Here is a 23,475-nt window from a genome sequence, read left to right on the forward strand (position 1 = left end):
ATACCACTCCCTGCGTTTCGGTACTGATTTAGAGTGCACACAATTTTTGGCGTATACAGAGCACCAATGTCACTCCCAGTGCACCAGCACCTGAATGCTGCAAGCTTGTTTACGTATGCACGTATGTCCACGGCTCTTCGTTCACTTAAACTACAACTATTAACTACAAAGCGCTTAATTTGAGAACATTGCGAGAACACGCATATATTTGCGCATATGATCAGCGAGGCCCATATGCGCAGCTAACTGCGACCGCAATAGAAGATGCGTATATATATTTATACGATCTGTTATTGCAGCATTTGGTAGAAGGCTAGCTCTCACATTTTGTACGCATCTTCATAATGCGTACAGTTTGCGTGTTGAATAATATATTGTTGGCTTAAACTTTACGAGTACGAGCGCTCATTCAGACAGCTTAAGTTTTCTCACAATAAAACGGATGTTCGCATAACAAAAATACGGAATTCTGTCTGTTTCATCCAAAACAGTGTATAGCCGTACATATGATTACAGTGAAAATGTCCGTAAAGCTGAAAACGGAGAGCACTTTCCGTATATTAACGGCAGATTTTGCCGTATTTTTGAAATATGACATAGTTTCCGTATTTTTACCCTGCAGTTCTCCGTATAATGACGGAAATCCTCCGTATAATTACGGAAATTTTTTACAGTGTACGCCACAATTAAACGATGACCACGGCACGTTAGTAGCAAGGGACAATACAATTCAACATCAATAAATTTGAAAAGAGTATATGGGCAGGTAACAGGCCATATTTACCCACCAGTGGCAAACGTTGTATTGTTTTCGGCGCTCAAGTTTGCGACACTATTAGAAATGTCGGTGTAAAACTAGCCTGGTTTGACACGCTCGTAGGTTTTGTGGTAACCTTACGTAATATGCTAGACAAATAAATGTAGTTCGTCTTTGCCTCATTTCGATGCTCTGTGCCAACTCATATAATGATTAAGTTTGTGTATCGCACTGGTTCTAACTATATTATCATGGAATATAGACGTTTAAGGACTTTGCAGTTCGCAAGCTATACCAAAATGCAAACACCAACTCTCGAAGATGCACAGTATGGCACTTCGACAAGCGCAGCTTGACGCTTCACAAGGAAAAACAATTATGTGATTGCACACAGAATTCCTATACATGTGGCTATGGGGCTGGGCTGTTAAGCATGAGACCACGGGATCGAATACCGGCCACGGTGACCGCATTTCGATGGAGAGAGAACGCGAAAACACCCGTGCACTTTGATTTATGTGCACGTTAATGAACCCCAGGTGGTCCAAATTACTGCAGTCCTCTGCTACGGCGTGCCTCATAATCAGATCCTGCTTGTGGCTCGTAAAACCCCACAATTTAATTTTTTAATTGTTATACATACAGCAGGCTTCTTTTTTTAGCTGCATCATTTTTTTTAATTCTCCATGGAAGATAGTACAATTCTAAGCACTGAGCTAAAGTACTCGATGAGGCGATCATTACTTCTAGGAGAAATCGTAATGTTTATTTGAACAAGCAACAAAAGTGCACCCATTACCTTTTTAATTTTATTTTAGAGCACATATTACATTACACGTTAGAATTTATGCGTTCTAGCCAGTGAGTTATCGAGGCGGATTCACTTGGAACAAATTTACAGAACTACACTAGTTCGATGTATTAATTTTCAATGTGACTGACGAAGTGCATTGGCGTTCCAATTACTTTTCGCGTCAATGAATAAAACACTGCTTTCTTAAAAAAGAAAAATGGAAGAACAGTGCATTTTTAGAGCATGTTTGACGGTGCATATCTCGAAACCAGTGCCATCCCCAGAATTCGTTCCAAATCGACGTGCCTCGGAATCGCACTAGCTCCAATTCATAGACTGAAATAAATGCCGGAATATGACAAAATAAAACAGTTTATTAGTACAGGTATATGAATTATTCATTGAAGCATGTATATTTCTCGTAGAATTACCGACCGCCTCATTGAGTAATTTAACTCAGGTTGTGCCATCTGCTACAGGCGATATTAAAAACTGGGGCAGCTAAAAAAGGAACACCCTATGTGAATAGATTTAAAGGGGCCTGCGTGTACTTTTTAAAGCAGTCATTTATTCTATTGGTTATGAAAGGGAGCTATCGTGGTAATACTTTGCAGCTAACAGCATTTCAATATATCACCCTTCGACCTGTCCGCTGAGCTCCTCCTCCTTCTTCAACTTCGTGCCCTTAATATGGCTGTTAATGTACATGGCTCCAAGCCATATGTTTTGATTCCAGTTTAAGTCAAAGCCAAATAACGTCAGACGCTGGCCCTCAACTTACGGTAGATTTGCTATACCCTCCTCAGTATATCCTTTGGTATCTAATGGGTACGTATAGCTCGCTCGGAAGTGTATTGAAGTCAACGAGGATGTTTCTTTTCAAGACACTATCGGTATGTGTGGGGAACACTTTTTTAGTTTTATCTGAGACCAACGGGAAGGGCACTTTTATCTCGAATGGCAACCGGTTGCTCTTGCAAAAATGGGGCATATGCATAGTCTTACGCGTAGCACCTTTACTGGGTGACATATTCCTGTCGGAAAGAGACAAAAGTCTTGACAACTGCGTTTACATTGCGCATGTTCTTTTAATTTTTTTCGTACGTTGATGATTCTTTAATTGTGATGGACCAAGTACATTTAACTCTTTTACCGTTAAAAAATTTACATTGCTCTACACTTCACGGGAAAGGCCTGCTATTCACCTTTAAATTCGTCGTAGACGATACCCTCCAGTTCTTAGATTTAAGCCTGACGTTCTCAATGGATCATGTTTGCTGGTGCTATTCGCCGTGGAAAAAAAATCACCGTCGATTGCGATACACCCTAATGCAAAATTTGAGCGCGATTCTATACGTGCTTTATTTCGCGATTTATCGACGCAAACAAGCAGAGCCATGCATTGTCGAAAATCTGATCTGCGAGTCAAGTGCATCTGGTTTCATACTTGACTCGTCGAAGGTTCCTGAGTAATCGCTGGTGCGGCTTGCCTTCCAGGAAGTACTACAGAAATCGCGTCGCGCTTATAATAAGATCACACGACAATCGCAAACCATGACAGTCGAAACAAGCGCAAACCAGACCAAGGCAAGCCAACCAATTAAGCGTGAGCGAGAGCTGACGCTAGCAGACGACAGCGTAAAACGAACGGCTGATACGAGTACGCAACGAGTGGTCAGGCGGGTCCGCATGAGAGCAGTTTCCCGTGCGTACGTCACTGAAGGGGCCGCTCTTGTCGGTCTCCGCCTTTCATGGCTCGCGTCTTCCATCTGGTGATCCGCGTTCGCCTTTTCATTTTTCGCTGCTGTGCTCGTCCGCTCGGTTACGCCATCGCCGACGCACGCCGCAAGTAAGGCTATTAACAGCTGTGCTCTAAATAGAACTTCTGCCTCACCATTCCACGCACTCTAAGCTTGTCGAAAGATCTATTGCTTCACTGTGCCTAGGGTCAGCACTCGAGAACTCTCGTGAGCACAAGGTGCAGGACAGTGCTAACAAGCAGTTCGTTAGGCTTTCATGAGCCGGCTACCCTCGTTCGGTCCTGACACCAGTGGCCGAATCCCTGCCACAGAACCTAAAGCGGGCACACCAGCGAGTGAGGCAAGAGCCGGTGAACGTAGTGGCCTAAGGCCGGAAGTTGGGCCGTGTGTGCATAATATTAGCCACAATTTGAAAAAAAAATGGTGAATAGGTACGGAGTGCATGTCGTGTTGTCGGCCCGAAACAGACTAGCCCAACTGTTCGCCGCCTAATGGGACGCTCGAAGACAAGCTGTCAAGTAAAATACATCATACCTTACGTGCGTTGCGCCATCGCGGTGGCTTATGAAATACCACTGTCTTGTGGCGAATCCTATGTGGGACAAACATACCGCTGCTTCAATGACCGAATGAGGGAGGATGCTAATAACACGAAGAAAAACATCACTGCGCATATTTCAGCGAACTGTAAAGCCTGCACTTATAAGCTGGGATTACATGATGTGAAGATTCTGGGCAGAAGTAAAGATAAAACGGCATGTCAGCTTTTAGAAACGTTTTACATAAAGTAGGAATGCAGTGCTTTTGTAAGCCAGACTTCTGTTGTTTTGTACAACGCGGAGCTTACTTCCTTCAGTTCTACCGATGATCATGCTAGCAGGATAATCGCCCTCGGAAGTGGCGCGTGCGCCTGCGAGTTGGGAACACTATATACTCTGTCTCGCTCTCTCCAAAACAAAGCTGGAAGCAGCGCAAGTGTCGCATGTATGGGTCTCTTCTTTGTTATTGTGCCTTCGCGCTACGTTATGACGGTAAATTCTGCACAGTTTCTGATTTTGTACAGTTCTCTTGGCTGGACGCCAAGGCAAAGAAATGGTTTCTCTAGTATAGAAGCTGCAACTCGCGTACAACGACGAGCATCATACGAAATCAGAGGCACGCAGCCCTGCATCGGCACGTAATCTCTTTTTTATCTAGCATCCAATCGGCTCCCGCGATGACCAATACGTTTTTCCATGCCTCTCAAGCTAGCCGGTGCTGTTAGACGCTTTAGGTAAAGTTTGGCGACTGTTATCCACATCTTTACCATTAAAGATGCTTCAAAATATATTTACTTCTTTCTCTCCACCTCTGCAAGTTGCTTCTTAGAGAATGTATTAAGTAGCAGCCGCCAGGAAACACGACGTTGCCACGCCACGACCCCGTACACGAAGCGCAACAGCATTTGTTTCCTATTAAGGAACGCCAAAACTCCCCGGCCCTCCCTTTTCATGCTGTAAAGCTTCAGTTTATTTGCATCGTGCTAATGAACAGACAGTGAAAGTATACTACACGAGTTTACAAGTTAAGTCGATTTATTTTTTGATTATTTATGGTTGATTGTCTGGTTAATGAAACGTATTCATTGCTTCATACAAGAGAGGGGCTACGAGACATGCCTTAGTTGAACGGTGTGGGCAATGTTTTATATGTTCCCTACTTTATCTTTATTTAAATCCAAGTACTCCAGAGTGTTTGCGCTTATTCTTGTTAGAATACGAGCACCACGGCAGGGAGTTGAGTCCTCGACATAGTTTTAAGCATGAGAGCGCCATATGCAGCCACCGCTGTTAGAGCTTGTCACGCCTTTGTATGTCGAATAAAAAGCACATGCCTTCCATCTGTAGCCCTTGAGATTGCTTATTAATCCATGATTCAAACGGAAGCCACAGGTAAACATGATGTTTGCATGGCACAAAATTCTAAAACAAAGCCCGTGGAGCACCTAACACAGCAGCATGTACATATAATTCCTTTAGTTTGTTGTCAGAATACAACATGCTTTTTTGAGAACATTGATTGAAATCGGAAATGATGTTCTGCTTTGCAGCATTTTTAATGTTCTGCGTGTTATCTTTAAATTACCCCACCGAAATTATTAATGCTGGTACAAAATAGCTTGAATAGACTTCAATTTGCGTTCAGCCTGCAGCAAAGTATCCACAAAAAACAGTTCGAAAAAAGGTCGCATGAACAAGACACAATAAAAATTGCCAAGAAGCTTACTTTCTAGCCTTTTGTGTAAAAGACAAGCTTACTAATTTTTGTTTGTGCTGTTATCTTGCGGAAACAATTGAGTATACCTTAAATTCATTAAAAAGTTTGTGTAGAGTATGGATAAAGCGCATGAAAACATAAGAGATTTTTTTTCATTTCCTTTACGTTCTAAAACTTTGAACATCGTGCAACCGCGTAAGCTGTATTGTGCACCTTGTATCCGCTAAGACTTTTGAATGCTGGAACAAAGGAGTACGTTTAAAAATAAGCTCCGCGCCGATTTGGGGAAGATTTCGCTAAGTGAAATAAAAAAATTAAGTGAAATCAAATGGTAGCTGGGTCCCGCCTCTGGCGGTGCATATTTCGATAGGGTGATGTTTAACCCATATCAGAGATCGCGAGAAGCATAATGAGAAAAATAAAGGCCCTTCCTACAGCGATCTAGGATTACTAGGATCTAATCGATGTTATGCTTCCGAAGACAACACAAATACGACGCAAAAATTCTTGGAGTGGGAAGATGGAACCACGGATCTTGTGGAACAAGGAAATAAAACGGGCTGTGGAAGAACGTTACACCCTTAAAAGAGTTGGCACCCCATGGGTCTTATCTTGTCCCGCAACTATAATCGCCATCTGTCTTGCCTGCAGTTCCTTTCTTTAACGCTGCGATTCCGGTACTCGCATATCACGAACGGCTTCCGCTTTCTCCGCGTAACACAGCATTCTCGACAAGAAACTAGTAAGCACTAAATTTAGGAAGCACGATTACTTAACTAGTAAGTAATCGCAGGCAATGGAGATAACGATTATTGTTGTGGGACAAGTTAAGCCCCAACGTGTGTAAACATTTTAATGGTGTAAGTAGAGCTAGGTAGCATTCGTTCATTATTCCTACAGTGCAAAGAACTCGAATATTGCACCTTTTATTTTCCCCTTGTTGTCAAACTGAGAACAAAGAAATATCTAACTGTTCTTCACATTTTGCTGCAAAATCACTAGAGTTGGTAAGACTGTCGAGTGAATTTCGAATAGTATAGGCGTTTTCAAAACCGTAATATAGGGCAGTATGGCGCAACGAATCGTAACGCGTATCGTAAAAGATGTGGCGTTCATCTGTTCATACAGGTGAGCATTTTGTTGGACAGAATGCCTCATGGGCGTAAGGCGCGTGGCGCATGAATTTTAATATTTTAACTTTTTCAGAGAAATAATGACTCCACCGCCTAATAAGACGATGTAGGTGGCCCACCTTTCCCTTTTTCGGAAAGAGTCGGCAGTCAGACTACTGTCGCTTCGGTGGCATGAAGCATCTGCTGCTTCTCGGTCGGGAGTGCGTGGGATCGGCACATATTGGCTGTGATGAGACTTCTTGCGGCATCAGCGACGCAGGTTGCCACGCATCGCTTTAGAATGTAGGAATTACCTGGTCGTCTGGCTGCATCGCAGTTTTTTCTTCGTTCTCTCCTCCAAGGTTTTTAAGTCTATTGGGTAATGGGACAAGATCAGTGCTGTAGCGTCTTATAGGTGTGTGGTCCGTTTCAACCCGACATAACGGGGATTCTGTGGCCCGCCGCTGAGCGGTACCTGGCTTGCCTAAGTCGACGACCCAGACTTCCGTATGGTCCTATAAGCCTCTTATGGTGCGCAGCCCATGACCGGAGTCATAGCGCGTCTTTTGCTTCTGGCGGTACTCTTCGTCAAACGTCCGCAACGTGTAGTTAGGGAGCCGCGAAGAAGTGTCACGGCGGGTGCTGCAAATGACGTGCACATTTTCATTCTCATCAGGACATCTACCGGAGAAAACCCGTTCTTGAGGGGACTTGAACTTAAGGCAAGCAAAGTCAGGTAGGGGTCTCCTATTTTGTTCGGAGGCTGCTTGAGCACCTTTGCAACAGATTCTGCTACATTTTGCCCTGTGGGTACTTCCGAATCGATGTCACGTGCTCGAAGTTGTAGTCGCGGGCGACGCTTCCCAAAACGGAGCTTTGAACGTTCGGGAATCTTGGCCCATTATTGGTAACAACTACTTTGGGCGTCCCGTGTCTCGCGAAGACATATCTTCAGTTGGCAACCACCACGGCAGCCGTTACAGTACAAAGTCAGGCGATCTCGGCATACCTTAAATATTATTCCATGGTGGTGAGCCTCCAGCATCCGTGAAGGCAGATATGTCGATTGCGATCTTCTGACAAGCCGTTCAGGAAAGTCTGGAAAGCAGAGGCATCGTTCTGTATCTCCTATTTTGTAGGCACTTATGGCAAGCTTTGATATTCTTGTCTAGGTCGACGTCAATTGTCGGCCACCACACCGAGCCTTTGGCTCTACCTTTGCACTTGTCTATACAGGAGCGTCCTTCATGTGGCAGACGAAGCAATAAGCTTTGTAATTTGGTCGGTACTATGATGCGCGAACCAAACATCAAAACGTTATTAGGGTCTGCAATGCTCTCCTTGTGAGGCCAGAACTCTTTGAGCGTCGGTCTGAGGTCGCAAGGTGATGGCCAACCAGAGCTAGCGAGTATGCGCACTTGGGAACAAATTGCGTCAGACTTTTTTTCCATGTTTCAGCTGCTCGAGTGAAGAACTTGAAGCAGCAATTTCGGTGACCGCGCGTACAACTTAGTCTTTTATCTCTATGGCCAAGTCGGACGCTGTCGGGTAATTCAACAGTACTTTTGAAAGAGCATGGGCTACAAGGAGGACTTAGCCCGGCACGTAGACGATGTTGTAGCTGTAGAGCATCAGTCACATGCGAATTCGCTAGAGTTGGGGAGTGAAATCCCTGATTGGCTTGGTTCCAAAGACAAAGATGAGAGGTTTGTGGTTCCTCTCTAGTAGAAAAGATCTGCCGACTAGGTAACCGCGAAACGTTTTGCAAGCACTGATGATAGCGAGGCTTTCCTTTTCTGTCAGCGAGTAGCGCTGCACTGTCTCAGTGAACCCCCCTGGAAGTCACAGAAGCCGTCTCGTATAAGAAGGCGCGGCAGAAGCAAGGTCGACTATTTCGTCCTCGCCGCATGCTGAGCAGCCTGGAGATGAAGCCAGGTGTTTGCTGTAGCTCCGGGATGCCGTCCAGGAGCAGCCGATCGAGGCTCGTTGGCGCCACTCAGCGTAATCAAGCGAGCGCGCTCGTGCCACTGCACACGCATTCGTCGTCGTCTTCTTGTACAGCTGGCTCCGATAGCACTCATCATGTCAGCGTTCCCATGGTGCCCCTCCTTCTGCAAAGGTGCTGACGGCACTAGCCCACTGCCTGTCGTTGCCATGACTTCGGTCTCGAATTTTTTGCCTCTATATATCGCGAAATGAAAACACGAACGCGTATGACAAATATTTATAACAAATATATGTCACGAATTCACGCGAATGTGATAAAATGAATGTGTGTGAGTTCCTTTCATCACGATAACCACCGATCAATGCAATTCCTGTGTTGGTACCTTTGCTCAAATTTCTGTGTCACCTTTTGTCGTGTGCTACACAGCTTCGCTGGCATCTGCCTTCACAGAGTGGCGTGGCTCATGATTTTTTTTATTGCGGAGCAGGAGAAGAACAGGGCATTTTTCAGTGGAATGAAACTAAAACCAGAACAAAAAAAAAACATTGCGTTCCGACACCCTGATCATAATTGGAGCTTCGTCATCTGACTGTCATCTTCCTGTCATCATCACGTCTTCTCAGATGACCCAGTGGCCCAAGTTTTCTAATGGTTTAGGCCACCAGGTATGTGTTTAGTGTCGTTGTGTCAAGGTCGTCCTCATTCGTTCTCATTCCACATTTCACAAGCTACTCTGGTCGTGCTGTCATCATCACGCCATCGTCTTCACACAGTGGTCGTCATGCCGTTATCGTTAAGCTGTCCTTTTATTTTGTCATCCCTTAGTAACGTCATCCCGTTGTCGTCATGCCACTGTCATCATACCGCTTTCGTCTTTGCCTCGTCGGTAACGTTTCTTCATCATTGTAATCTAATCCTACCGTCGCCATTAAATCGTGGTTTACCCACCATTTCCATGCCGTCATCGTATGATAGCTGGTATCATACCTCCTTTGTCAGACCGTCGTCGCAATGCCGTCGTTGTCGTGCCATCATGATCGCTGCACTTTCGTCAACCGACTCTCGCCATGTTATCGTCATCTCGCCATCATTGTCCTACAGCTCTCGCGATTAAATTCTAATCGTCACGCCGTTGTCACCATACATTTGCCTTCATGCCGTTGTCCTGCCATCGCCGTCAGGCACCACTGTCACACAGTCTTCGACATCCGTTCGTTGTCATACCATCGTCTGGATGTCGTCGCGGTGTTCTTGTCATCATTTCAATTTCGACATTCGACTCTCGGCATGCTGACTTTGTATACCGTTGTCGTCACGCTGTCGCTTCACCGTCACCATTACTTCAGTACCGCCATGCCATTATTGTCATTCCTTGCTCGGTAATCTATCGTAGTCAGGCTGTCATAATTGAATCGTGATTCTATAGGCATGGTCATGCCATTGTCGCCACTGCGTCGTCGTCACACCTTTGCTATCATGAATCGGTTGTCATGCGGTCTTCGTCATGCCATTTTTGTTGTGCTATCGCCGTCATTCCCGCTTCTTCATCCGATTATCTTCAAGCCTTCGACATTTTGTCGTCGCCATAAAATCGTCATCTCATTGCCTTCATGCCATCGTCATCGTCATGTTGTTGTTATACTATTATCATAATGAAGAATCGACATTTCATTCTCATCATGCCGTCATCGTTATACACTTTTGTCCTAGCATCGATATCATTCTTTCTCCTTCAGTTTATCATCACTGCGCAGGGATCATGCATTCATGCTAACGGGCGACGAGTGCTTTAGCAAAGTAGGACGATCTCAGGTTAAGTTGGACACAGACTAAGCAATGAAATTCTGTGAGTTACTGCTACACATGTTAAATAAACGTGACTCCAGGAATATGGACTGTCCCTACACTGTTCAAATGCTACTCGCATTGCCATCCCGAGTCTTTGTGAGTCTTTGTAATAATTTCTTCATGTACTGCGGCATTATCCGCATAATTTACGTCCACATAAAATTTTTGTCTGCATAAAATTAACTGTAATCAGTCTGGATAAACTAATTTACTACTACATTTGCAAACGACCACAATCGAACGAGAGAGAGAGAATGCAAGGAGAAGAACGGCAGGGAGGTCAGCCAGAGGAGCGTCCGGTTTGCGACACTACACTGGGGAAGGGGAAAGGGGGACAAGAAAGAGGAAAGCGGGAGAGAGATAATTTATTGAAATAGCAGCACCCACAGCCCTACAGGTCCTTGGATTTAATGAATAAATATCATAACGAGAAGCCTGTTTTCATGTGTGAAATTAACCGCAGCGTATGACCATATGACGTGACCGAATTCTAAAACTTCCCACGGAAACTCGTTTTTTCCACTTTGACACTCTTAGTGCTAACAAATTAAAAGCCGGGAACCACACAGCGCATCGTAATGGATGGTTGCAGCACTAACCGGTAGGGAACGTCCGCCTTTGAAAAGCGTTGCGATTCAATGAAGATGAACAGAATAATTGATCAGCAGACCACATAGGTTGGAGACGATTAGAGTATTGGTGGGAAAAAACGCAGGAGAGAAATTGGTAAAGGTGGAGTCAGTACCAAACGTTGGTAATGGTGGAATATACTTATAGAGGTTTTGAATAGGAAAGTTGAGATCGAGACCAGATAGGCAAAATGCTAGATATGCATTGATCCAGTAATAACGGAATAAATCAAGGAGGCTAGGTGATTACCTGTCTCCGCCCCAGTTTAAAGAGAATGCCAATAAACCTTATCATCATCACCAACCTCGATGGCGTCTCCTGGTAACGCGCAGGGTGCCTGTGTCCTTCGTTGGTGCCGACAGGTGTTGCTTCGTCACGGCCACCACCCCCAGATGCTGTACAGCTAATTGCGGCCGCCTTTTTCCATATTTCGAGTAATCAAGCGTCTTCTCGATAGTAATTTCCGAAGTAGCAATCTTACCATTGTTAGTTTAACATTCTTAGTTGATATTGTCACCCGGCTATTACAACTAAAACAGTTTACCACCGACAGAACGGCAAAAAAACGTCTCCCTTTAGCGATGGTTGGTCCTCGGGGAGCGCGCGCACTCACGAACTTCGTCGTTCTCGCCTTAAGGGTACCGTGTCATCACGTGCAAACTTCTTTCGCGTCATTGCTCCCCTCTCAAAAGCGACCGGCCCGGTCGCTTCGAGCGCAGCGGGCGCGCACTATGGACAAGAGTGCCAACATGAAAAGACAAAAAAAAACACATACAGGAATGTACACAATGCTGAAGCGGTTTGTGAGGGTTGCTTATCCCTCGCGTGCGTAGTACGGCTTCATCCGTACTACGTGGACGACTTAAGCACGGGGACGGCGTCGGTTCGAACCAGGATCAGAGCTTTGAGGCACCACCTCGCATTTCACATCACTGAGGCGGCGTGCAACTTCATAGGGGCCGAAATAGCGGCGCAACAATTTCTATGAGAGCCCACGGTGTCGGATAGGTCTCCACACCCACACGCGGTCGCCTGGTAAGTACTGGACATTCCGTCGGATCCGGTTGTAACGGTAGGCGTCGGTATTCTGCTGGGTGCGGATGCGATTCCGAGCAAGCTGGCGAGCTTCCTCGGCTTTCTCGACAAAATCTTCAGTGGTGTCATTCCTTCTGGTTCCGTGGTCTACCGGGAGCCTGGCGTCTAAGGGGGTTGTAACGCGACGTCCGTAACGAAGCTCGAAATGTGTAAACTCGGTGGTCTCCTGCACAGCGGTTTTGTAAGCAAACGTGACGTATGGCAAAATTTCATACCATGTTTTGTGTTCCACATCAATGTACATGGAGAGCATGTCGGCTAATGTTCTGTTTAGGCACTCTGTTAAGCCGTTAGCTTGGGGATGATAGCCTGTGGTCTTACGGTGGTTGGTGTGCGTCAATGTGACGACTTGTTGCAATAACTCTGCCGTAAAAGCTGCACCGCGGTCAGTAATGAGTACAGCGGGTGCACTGTGGCGAAGCACGATGTTGTGCACGAAGAAGCTGGCGACTTCAGCAGCAGTTCCCCGCGGCACAGCTTTCGTCCCCGCATTGCGAGTTAAATAGTCAGTTGCCACGATTATCCACTTATTTTGCAAGGATGACGTGGGAAATGGCCCAAGAAGGTCCATTCCCACTTGCTGTAACGGCGCCGGAGACGGATCCAAAGGCTGAAGGAGGACGGCAGGCTTGACGGGTGGAACTTTACGCCTCTGACAGTCACGGCACGTTCGCACATAGCGCTGAACCAACGAAAATAGGTGTGGCGAATAGTAGTTTTGCCGTATGCGCGCTAATGTCCTCGCGAAGCCTAAGTGGCCGGCACATGGATCGTCGGGACACGCCTGTAAAACTTCGTCGCGCAGTGCCGTCGGAACGACGAGAAGGAACGTTTCCTGGCTGTTCTCGAAATCTTTCTCGTACAGGACATCGTTCCGCGGGCAGTACGACGTCAATCCTCGTGAAAGTAGGCGTGGGACAACAACGTCAGCTCCCTCGCGATATCGGATGACTGGAAGCAGCTCAGAGTCTGCACGTTGATAGTCAGCCATGCGCGCCACGTCGACGACACCAAGACACGGCAAATCTAGCTCCAAGTTGGAGGATGTCAAGGGAATAGGAGAACGGGACAAGCAGTCAGCGTCGCTATGCTTATGGCCGGATCTGTAGACCACAGTTATGTCGTATTCCTGAAGGCGGAGGCTCCAACGAGCGAGGTGACCTGACGGGTCTCGTAGATTGGCAAGCCAGCAGAGCGAGTGGTGATCGCTGATCGCTCGAAATTGCCGGCCGTATAAGTAGGGTCGGAATTTGCTGATGGCCCACACGACTGCTAAGCATTCTTTTTCGGTCGTTGAATAATTAGCTTCTGCTTTTGTCAGACTACGACCTGCGTACGCAATTACACGTTCTGCGCCATCTTGCCATTGAACCAGAATGGACCCGAGTCCTACGTTGCTGGCGTCGGTGTGTATTTCAGTTGCCGCGGTGTCATCAAAATGCGCCAGCAGTGGAGCAGATTGAAGTCGTTTACGCGATTCGGTGAAGGCCTGCTCTTGGTCTTCCGTCCAGGCAAAGGGCCCATCTTGTCGCGTCAGTCTCGTGAGCGGTTCAGCAATCCTTGAGAAGCCTTCAACGAAACGACGGTAGTAAGCGCAGAGGCCCAGGAACCGCTGAACAGCCTTTTTGTCTTTAGGACGAGGAAACTCGGCAACGGCAGCGTCATTTTCTGGGTCTGGTCGTACTCCTTGGGAGCTGACCACGTGACCTAGAAACTTGAGTTCCTGGAAGCCAAAGTAACATTTTTCAGGCTTGATGGTGAGGTTGGCCTTGCGTATTGCGGTAAGGACACTTCGTAGCCGGGCGAGATGTTCATCGAACGTGCTGGAAAACGCAACAACGTCGTCTAGGTACACTAGACACGTCTGCCACTTTAGTCCAATGAGTACAGTGTCCATCATTCGTTGGAACGTAGCAGGAGCGGAACAGAGACCGAAAGGCAGCACTTTAAATTTGTACAGCCCATCGAGAGTAACGAAGGCGGTTTTTTCACGGTCACGCGCGTCCACTTCGATTTGCCAGTAGCCTGACTTTAGGTCTAACGAAGTATAGAACTGAGCATGACGCAGACTGTCCAAAGCGTCATCGATCCGTGGCGGGGGATAAACGTCGCGTTTGGTGACTCGGTTAAGCCGTCTGTGGTCAACGCAGAAGCGGAGTGTGTTGTCGTTCTTTTTTGCTAGTGCGACAGGCGATGCCCACGGACTTGTCAACGGCTGGATGACGTCATCATTTAGCATCTCTTGAACTTGTCGCCTCAACGCCTCCCGCTCCATAGGTGACACGCGATACGGATACTGACGAACAGGCCGCGCCGACTCCTTTGTAACTATCCGGTGTTGCGTAACGGAAGTGCGCTGGACTTTGGATTCCGTGGAAAAACAGCCGGATAATTCTGTCAGTAGGCGCAGCAGCTGATCCTTCTGTACATCTGCTAAGTCAGCATTAAGGTGGACGCGGGTATTCAGGCTGGCGTGAGTTGTTGCATCGGTGAAGTCACTTGTAACGTGCCGATGTCGGAGCAGTCAGCAATGTCGTTCAGGAATGCCACAGCTGTACCTTGAGGGACATGCTGATACTCATGGCTGAAGTTAGTCAACAAAATTTGCGAGCACTTATGCTGTATTCGAACAAGGCCCCGGGCGATGCAGATGTGTCTTTCGAGCAGCAGCGCGATATTTATCTCGGCAATACCCTCATAGCCGCCGAACGCGTCACAGGTGACGAGGGTCACTACGCTGCTCCTTGGCGGCACCGTGGTGCTCTCGTCAACAATCCTCAAGGCGTTGACATACGTGTCGTCAGTGCTGCTCCGTGCTAAGGCGTCGCCGTCGAAAACGTTACCCGCGACTTTGGTAAGTTAATCACAGCTCCATTAGCCTGCAAAAAGTCCTTTCCCAGAATTAGGTCCTTCGAACAGCTTGGGAGGATAACGAAATCTCCGAAGTACGTAAGCCCATGAATGCTCACTCAAGCTGTGCATCTTCCTACCGGGGTTAGCAGATGGCCTCCTGCAGTGCGAATCTGCGACCCAGTCCACTCGGTAGAAACTTTCTTCAGCTTGCAGGCAAGGTCCATGCTCATAACTTAAGTGTCCGCTCCAGTGTCGATTAACGCCGTTATTTCTTCGTCGTCTATGGTGACGGGAATGTTCGACGTTACTACCTCTCGTAAGGTATTTGACTCCGTCTGTACGTCTGCGTCGTTCTGTTTCCGTCGTTATCGTCGTAGTGGAGGATCTTACGTACGGTCGTCGTCAGCGGCCTCACCTCCGGAGGTCGCTGAACTCTGTTTTCCCGACCCGCCGGGCTAGGCGAGCGGCGTCTCAGAGCGCCGCGAGTAAAGGCTTGGCTTGGTGATGGTGACCTGTAACGAGCAGGAGACGACGAACGGGGCTCCTGCCATCGCTGATCAACATTGCGACAACTCGCGACGAAACTCTATTTCCGGCGGCCGCTCACCAGGTCGTGGACGACGTGCATTCGGCGAGAATCCACGGAGCCCAACATGACGATAAGGACACATTCTGTAGATGTGTGCGGCTTCGCCACAATGAAACCTAAGGGGCTTGTAGTCTGTGGTGCGCCAGACGTCGCTCTTCCTAGTCCTTGCTTCGGCGATGTGCGGTGGGCTGCGAGGCGGCCTGCAGCTTACGTCCATTTGGTGAGTGGGGTGTGCCATGCTGCACGCACTTGAAGGTGGCGGAGGGCGTACTGCTTCAGCGTAACTCATTTCGGCGTGCGGTCCCTGCTGTCGTGCCTCGTACTGTCCAGGAATATGGATGGCCTGTCGGACCTCGGCGCGCACCATTTCCGCAATGAAAAGTTGTCCCACAGGGGCAGTGGTCGTCTGCATCTTCTGGAGTTCCTCCTTGAGGACAGCCCTGATGAGTTCTCGCAAGGCGCCAACATCGTTACCGAGCGTAACGGCAGAGAGCTCTCTTGAAATCATGGTGTCGCGGTTGTTTTGCCTGGCCCGCTGTTGAAGGGCCTTTTCCATAGTTGTGGCTTCGTCATGGAACTCTGCAAGTGTCGTCGGCGGATTTCGAATAAGGCCAGCAAGGATTTCCTCTTTGACGCCCCGCATGAGATGGCGCACCTTCTTTGTTTCAATCATAGAAGGGTACGCACGTCTGAAAAGCCGACTCATATCTTCTACGTACGCCGTCACTCGCTCATTCGGGCCTTGAATTCTTGCCTCCAACGCTAACTCCGCCCTCTCCTTCCTGTCCGCCCTGGCGAAGGCATTGAGGAACTGCCTACGAAATTCTTCCCATGACGTCAGTGTCGCCTCGTGGTTCTCAAACCATGTTTTCGCGGAATCCTCAAGAGCGAAGTACACGTAGCGTAGCTTACGCTCGTGGTTCTAGTCGTTGAGGTTGGAACCCGGTCAAAATGGTCAAGCCAGTCGTCGGCGTCCTCTGAAGCACTTCCGTGGAACAAATTCGGCGTCCGGATGTGATTGACCACAACGTGCGATGCTGGAGGAGTGGCAGGAGGTGGTTGGCTCGTCATTCTGGTTCGTTCGGGTAGCAGTCCGTGCGGTGGCTGGAGTCCCTGGAGACGTCGGCTGGCATGTACGTGCACAGGCGTAAGCTCGGCTGAACTACTCGCCGGGCTTAGGTCTGGGGTATGCTCCGCCTTGCTTAGTAACTCAGGGGACCAACTGCAATGCATGCTCACTGACCTGGAGAGGCAAAGCCGAAGGGTGGGTCTAAAAATTAATCTGCAGAAAACTAAAGTAAAGTTTCACAGTCTCGGAAGGGAACAGCAGTTTACAATAGGTAGTGATGCGCTGGAAGTGGTAAGGGAATACATCCACTTAGGACAGGTAGTGACTGCGGATCCGGATCATGAGACTGAAATAATCAGAAGAATAAGAATAGGCTGGGGTGCGCTTGGCAGGCATTCTCAGATCATGAACAGCAGGTTGCCATTATCCCTCAAGAGAAAAGTTTATAACAGCTGTGTCTTACAAGTACTCACGTATGGGGCAGAAACCTGGAGGCTTACGAAAAGCGTTCTACTTAAATTGAGGGCGACGCAACGAGCTATGGAAAGAAGAATGATAGGTGTAACGTTAAGGGATAAGAAAAGAGCAGATTAGATGAGGGAACAAACGTGCGTTAATGACATCTTAGTTGAAATCAAGAAAAAGGAAATGGGCATGGGCAGGACATGTAATGAGGAGGGAAGATAACCGATGGTCATTAAGACTTACGAAATGGATTCCAGGGGAAGGAAAGCGTAGATGAGGGCGGCAGAAAGTTAGGTGGGCGGATGAGATTAAGAAGTTTGCAGGGACAACATGGCCACAATTAGTACATGACCGGGGTAGTTGGAGAAGTATGGGAGAGGCCTTTGCTCTGCAGTGGGCGTAACCAGGCTGATGATGATGATGATGCTCCGGCGATCTTAACATCGACCGTACCCAGCACCTCCACCAGAAATGTCACCCAGCTATTACAACTAAAACAGTTTACCACCGACAGATTGGCAAAAAGACGTCTGCCTTTAGCGATGGCTGGTCCTCGGAGAGCGCGCGCGCAACCACGAACTTCGTCGTTCTCGCCTTAGGGTTCCCGTGTCATCACGTGCAAACTTATTTCGAGTTAATATAACAGACTGAAATGCACTCTATGTACCATGTTATGACTACAATAGACAACGTGCCGTTGGTCGCACGCTTGAGTACCATGCGAGAGCCACGCTGGGAAGGTATTCGGAGCACACTTCCCACATGGTGCTCGGCGCAGCTAATTTTCCCGTAACGAGCTCCCCTAACCAGAGAAGCATCTCCACAAAGGGAAGATAGAATTTCCACATCGGGGGAGCTAAGACCACGTGAAGGGCTCATGGACAATTCACTAAGATAGACACCCCGAACTGGTGCCTACGCTATACTGAGAAGCAGCGGAGAAAACTAGTTGGGAGTAACAGATCTTCTCTCCCATTCCCACACCAGGACACTCTCTCCGCCTTTGTATCCGCTGGAATTTGGTGGGGCCACCAGCCGGATATTCCGGCTGCAACGGTGTCGTTTGTGCTTCCTGATTACCTTTCGTCCTGGTGGGTTGTGACCTGTGTAATTGGCTACCGACAGGTGGGAGGGTTAACAGAGATGTGTTATAATGACGGTGAGGAGAGAAAAGAAGCTGCTCTGGGCCATTGAAACGAGGCTCATCTAGGCGCTCGTAGCTAAACTCTTCACCTTTTTCTATTTTTTCTATTCAACGATGTAAATAAGTTTTGTACAAGTGCCCGTAAACCTGTTGGTTTTCAATTTCTCAACTTCCGATCTTCTGATTTCTTCTGTCTTCTATCCGAAGCCTCCGCCACGCTATCAAAGGGAGCCGGGTTCGAGAGAAAGCCTATCGCCGCAACAACTAGGGATCAGTGACGACATATGAAGGTACAAGCGACAACAACTGTCGATCAGCGAGAGAGCAGCTGTCTCGAGACATCTATCACGTGCGGGCGAGCACTTTGATTTTCCTTTGATGTAAACCAGCTTCTAAAAGAGGGTTAGATTTTAGAACTGGCAGATAGCTTTGCTGAAAGCCTTGAGGTTAGGTACTTTGGAATTGTTGTTTTGGAAGTAGCCGGCACTCTAAAAGCAACCAGGCCTTGCAGAGGCTGCAGAAGCTGGACCTATTGCTTTTGTGTGAGGAATTGGGATTGATGCAAAGGGTTTGGCACGAAAACCCATGATAGGCAATGACTGATTTCGGGGCCGGTGATGAGAAGCTCAGTGAAGCATGCAGCCTCACCGAACAAAAAAGGAAGAGCCGCTCAGACAGCAGCAAGAGCGGTAAAGGGAGAAAGAAAAACGGCAACAAGAGCGAGAAAGGGCGAAAAAGGCAGGAGTATGAGGCAGAAAGGCTAGAGCGCGAGACTGAGATCCGCGAGTTGAAACTTAAGTTGAGTACTCGGTCGGGCAATTGTCTCCAGCAAGCGATACCTCTTCTCAACAAGGAGACAAGAGTTCAAAATGTGTAGGTACATGTAGCCATACGCAGTATCAGGAGAAATTGTTTGAATCTTCCATATTTTGAACGAACCTGTGAGAAACTATCGCTTGTGTGAGACACATGGTCTCAGAGGCTACTGACAGCTCTGTCCTGCAAGGCAGCAGATGTTCTTGCGCTGCTGAGCCAGGAGGACGCGGATAGCTACGAGAAGGTCAAGGCTTGCCTTCTGAGGAAGTACAGATTTAGCGCAGAAGGGCTTAGACAAATATTTTGGGGTGTGAAGAAGTCCATGGACGAGAGCTATTCTGACTTTCTGTACAATTTATGAGTAAACCTAACAGAATGTCTAAAAAGCACTGGGTCCTACCGTCAGATGCGCGCTGTAGCGGAGAGGATTACGTTACGGAAGTTTTACAGCTTTGTCCCAGAGCAGAAAAGTAATTGTTTATAGAACTGGGGCGACGTACCTTCTGGGACGAATGCGGCCTTACTCGTCGAGGAGTAAGCGTCACGCCGAAAGCTTAGGAGCAGCCTAGGAGTTAATAGGGCCTACAATTCGAAAACAAATGCTAATAATCTTTCTGTGAAGCACCCTTCAAGCCCTCGAGTTGAGAGAGAGGAAAGGGCCTCTTCAGGTCAAAATGAAAGAAATGAATAGAGCGAATCGAGGTAAAACCTGACCAACGCACAAAGGGCAAAGACCGCTTTGGAGACTAGGAAACCCCTCATTTGGTTCAAATGCAATGAGCCGGGTCACACAGCAGTAAACTGCACAAAGGAAAGGGCTGCGTTTTCGTATGTCATTGAATGCGAACATGAAGTTGTTGGAGGCCTACACGCATGACCTGGTAGTAGAGGGGAAACGGCGCAGAGCACTGCGCCACTCGGCGCAGAATAAATATAATCTATCCTTGGCATGTCCCACCATTCGACTACTCAGGTAAACGTGCATGGATCCACCAGGTGGCAGGAAAATAGAGCGTGTGCTTGCCAATCGCGACAGTGGTCATAAATGGTGCTGTCCGTAGGCTAACAACCGAAGCTGGCGTTTCAGGAAAGCTCTCTAAATGATATCCTTACTTGTTCTCAAACGGATCAGCTATGTTATTGCTGGCAATTACCACTCATGGAGTGAGCGAGCAGATACGCGTCATTCGTGATACCAACAGGCAGTTATCAAACGACAGTGATGAGCTTCAAACTCCGAAAGCGCATCCTTTTTGTTTTTCATGCTTCATAGTTATGGTTCTAAAGGGTTCTGAAGCATTTGCCATGCCCTGCTTGGATCACTTTGCAGTCTTTTCTGATTAATAGGGCGAGCCATTTGGTGCATCTTAGAGCGGTGCTTAGCTGTTTTCGTGAAGGTGGGCCCCCGTAAAAACTGAGAAGTGTTGTCTTGCAACGGCGACCGTGGACTACCTGAGTCACCACATAGGTCAAGGTTTTAAGAAACCCATTAAAGTTAAAATATCAGCGATAGCAGATAACCGTTGACAGAAACTAAGACAATCATTTGGTATTTTTGAGGCTCACTGGGTATTATATTCATACACATAAAGAATTATTCAAATTTGCAAGCTACCTGACTGATGCTCTCCGCGGGACAGAATCGACAAATGTAGTCTGGGATGCAAAGAAGGAAGCTGCATTTCTTAAGCCAGAAGGTGGTATTGACTAGCCTTCGTTATTGCGAGCTCCCGATTTTGACCGAGAATTCTCTGGTCCAGTGTGATGCGAGTGATGGAGGACTAGGTGCCATTTCCTGCCAGAGAGATGACGACGGTTACGAACATACAGTGCTGTATTTGAGCAAAAAAGTGCGGTCTCGTAAAGTGCATACTGCGCGTCGAAAAAAAAATAAGTGCTTGTATTGTGTCGCCCATTCGGAGATTTCAGTGCGATATACCGGAGGCACGAAATTCACCGTAGAGATGGACGACTGTCCCCTGGCCATGTTACAAACCGCGACATCAAAGAACAGTCGCTTCCTGGGGTGGAGCTTCATTATTCAGCAGTACCATTTTGACACCAAGTACAAGAAGGGCAAAATGAATGAAAACATGGACGTTTCTTGGCTGTGCTCGTTTCTTTTTCCCCTCCTCCCTTCTGGCAAGTTTAATGTCGCCGCTAAGCTGCGATCGATGCTACGTTGGGCCCTGGAGTGCGAGGCTTTCGTTTCTGAGCGCCGTTACCTAACGCGCCCAATATCATTTTAGTTCTATGCAAAGGGACTAAAGAAACTGGTGCAACTGTACGAAAAATGCTTAAACGTTCACAGTAACCATGTAAAAACGTGAGGTAGGTTTTTACTAAACTAAAACCGCCAATAAATATAGTTACGGACGAATATATATTTTTTAGGCCCAAATGACCCTTACATTCTGAATAAGCGTCGTATATTATCTATTATTTCAAGCATTGACACAGTACTTCAAGTAGTTCTCGCACGGTGGTTTAAGCAATCAGGAGTCGTGCGAAAACTGCCAGAGTGCGTGACGCAAGCTCCAGCGCCGCTTGCCTGTTGCGTATTTATCAAAAATACAAAGCCTCACGTAGTCTGTGTAGCTATCGTGGGACATACGATGCAGCAGAATGGTGTGTTTGTCCCTAACCACGCTGTCTGCATGAATCCCACAAAACTGATCATATTGGCAGTATTTTATAGTATATTGATATGTTTTAATATGGATTTTGATATGGGAGTCGGATCGGTATATGGTAAAGCGAATTCTTATTATCTATACACCCAACTCCTGTCTCCAGTCTCCTAATTCAATAGGTCATAAAGTTTCTTCTAGGAAAGAACGTAAAAAGATACACATCAAGTCGTATTCTTACATTAATTTAGAGTTAATTTTGCTGAAGGAAAAATAAATTGCTTGTTCGCAATAGAAGCACCCATATTCATCTGCAATGCCACATCCAGTGGTTGTGAGAGCTCGATGTTTCCTTCTTGTTTAACTATTGCAAGGTAAGCGCTGTCGTGTATCGACGGTTATCGACTCAATTCTAGTTAGGTAAACTACATGTGCCCTTTATTTTGCAGGGCCAGCGCACTAATTAATATGACATTTTATAAAGGAAACGAAGAGTACGACGACTACAGCGATGAGGCCACATCCTCGACGACAGCTAGTAGTGAGCCGCAGAAATACACACGCATGATTTCGACCATAAACAAAAGTAAGTGTATGTCTGAATAGCTATGATTCTCAGCCCCCCCCCCCCCCCCCACAAAATTTAACAAGTATGTGCATAGTGGCAAAATGAATGAGTAAATTCTCAAGTTGGAAGAAGGTGAAATAGTTCCAACTATAAGAATTATCTTCAAAAGCCGGAAAGCTAATATACAACGTACCATTTTGTACAAAATGGAACAACAGAGAACATGGGCGCAGAACTTGCAACCTATAGTGCACTTCCAAACAAACAGTGCGTTTGCATGCCTACATGAAATCAGCAAGGTACGTGCAACTATGATTTCTATTCTTTCTCAGTACGAACATCGAACATTTGGAACTATTTTACAAAAAACACACCCTGCTGAGTCCCTCATAGATGGTATAGAATAGCAATGTGGCAGTTTGGGCTTGTTATAACATAATGGCGAATTGCAGCGCCGATACCCACAACCCGCCGTGGTTGCCCAGTGGCTATGGTGTTCGGCTGCTGAGCACGAGGTCACGGGATCGAATCCCGGCCACGGCGGCCGCATTTCGATGGGGGCGAAATGCGAAAACACCCGTGTACTCAGATTTAATATAATTTTTTATAGGAAAGATGGAGAGGTCGACCTGAGCTAGTGAGCTCTAGTCTGCTACTCTGCACTGGGGAAGAGGGAAGGGGAGTGAGACTACTGGCATGGTTGATGATGATAAGAGAAGTGGTGAGTGCTTATGTACAACAGACAGTTGTCTTGCTAGAGCCGCTCATCGAGCTTGGTGTGCTGCAGAAACTTCAACAACACTTTAGTTGCACGCATTGAAATAGCAGTGTCAGGCCATAGGCCGAGGATAGCTTCCTCCGACAGTGGTTGCCTGCCAACGCTGGCTGGGAAACTTTCTAACGTCCTTCGCTCCAGCATATATGCTGGGCAATCGCACAGTACGTGTTGCAGTGTTTCAGGCATCTGGCAGTGTTCACAACCAGGGCTGTTTGATTGGCCGATAAGGTGCGCGTAGCGATGGGTGCAAGCAACGCCGACCCGAATCCTGTGTAGCAATGATGCTACACAGGATTCGGGGTCAAACAGAATTTGCCGTCTGGGTCGATCATATACAGGCGTCTGTGGATGTTGTCATCGTGGG

The 23,475-nt window shown here is 47.3% G+C and overlaps 1 long non-coding RNA gene across 1 annotated transcript in view; it reads left to right on the forward strand.

Moving 5' to 3' along the window:
• Positions 1–22,248, forward strand: part of LOC129384947 (uncharacterized) — a 37,495-nt gene extending 15,247 nt beyond the window's left edge. The window contains exon 2 of the long non-coding RNA XR_008612494.1: positions 22,215–22,248. This is a non-coding gene — a long non-coding RNA (uncharacterized lncRNA). The remainder of the gene's footprint in view (positions 1–22,214) is intronic.
• The last annotated feature ends 1,227 nt before the right edge of the window (positions 22,249–23,475 follow it).

This window comes from Dermacentor andersoni, chromosome 4 (assembly GCF_023375885.2).
Source record: "Dermacentor andersoni chromosome 4, qqDerAnde1_hic_scaffold, whole genome shotgun sequence".
NCBI lineage: Eukaryota > Metazoa > Arthropoda > Arachnida > Ixodida > Ixodidae > Dermacentor > Dermacentor andersoni.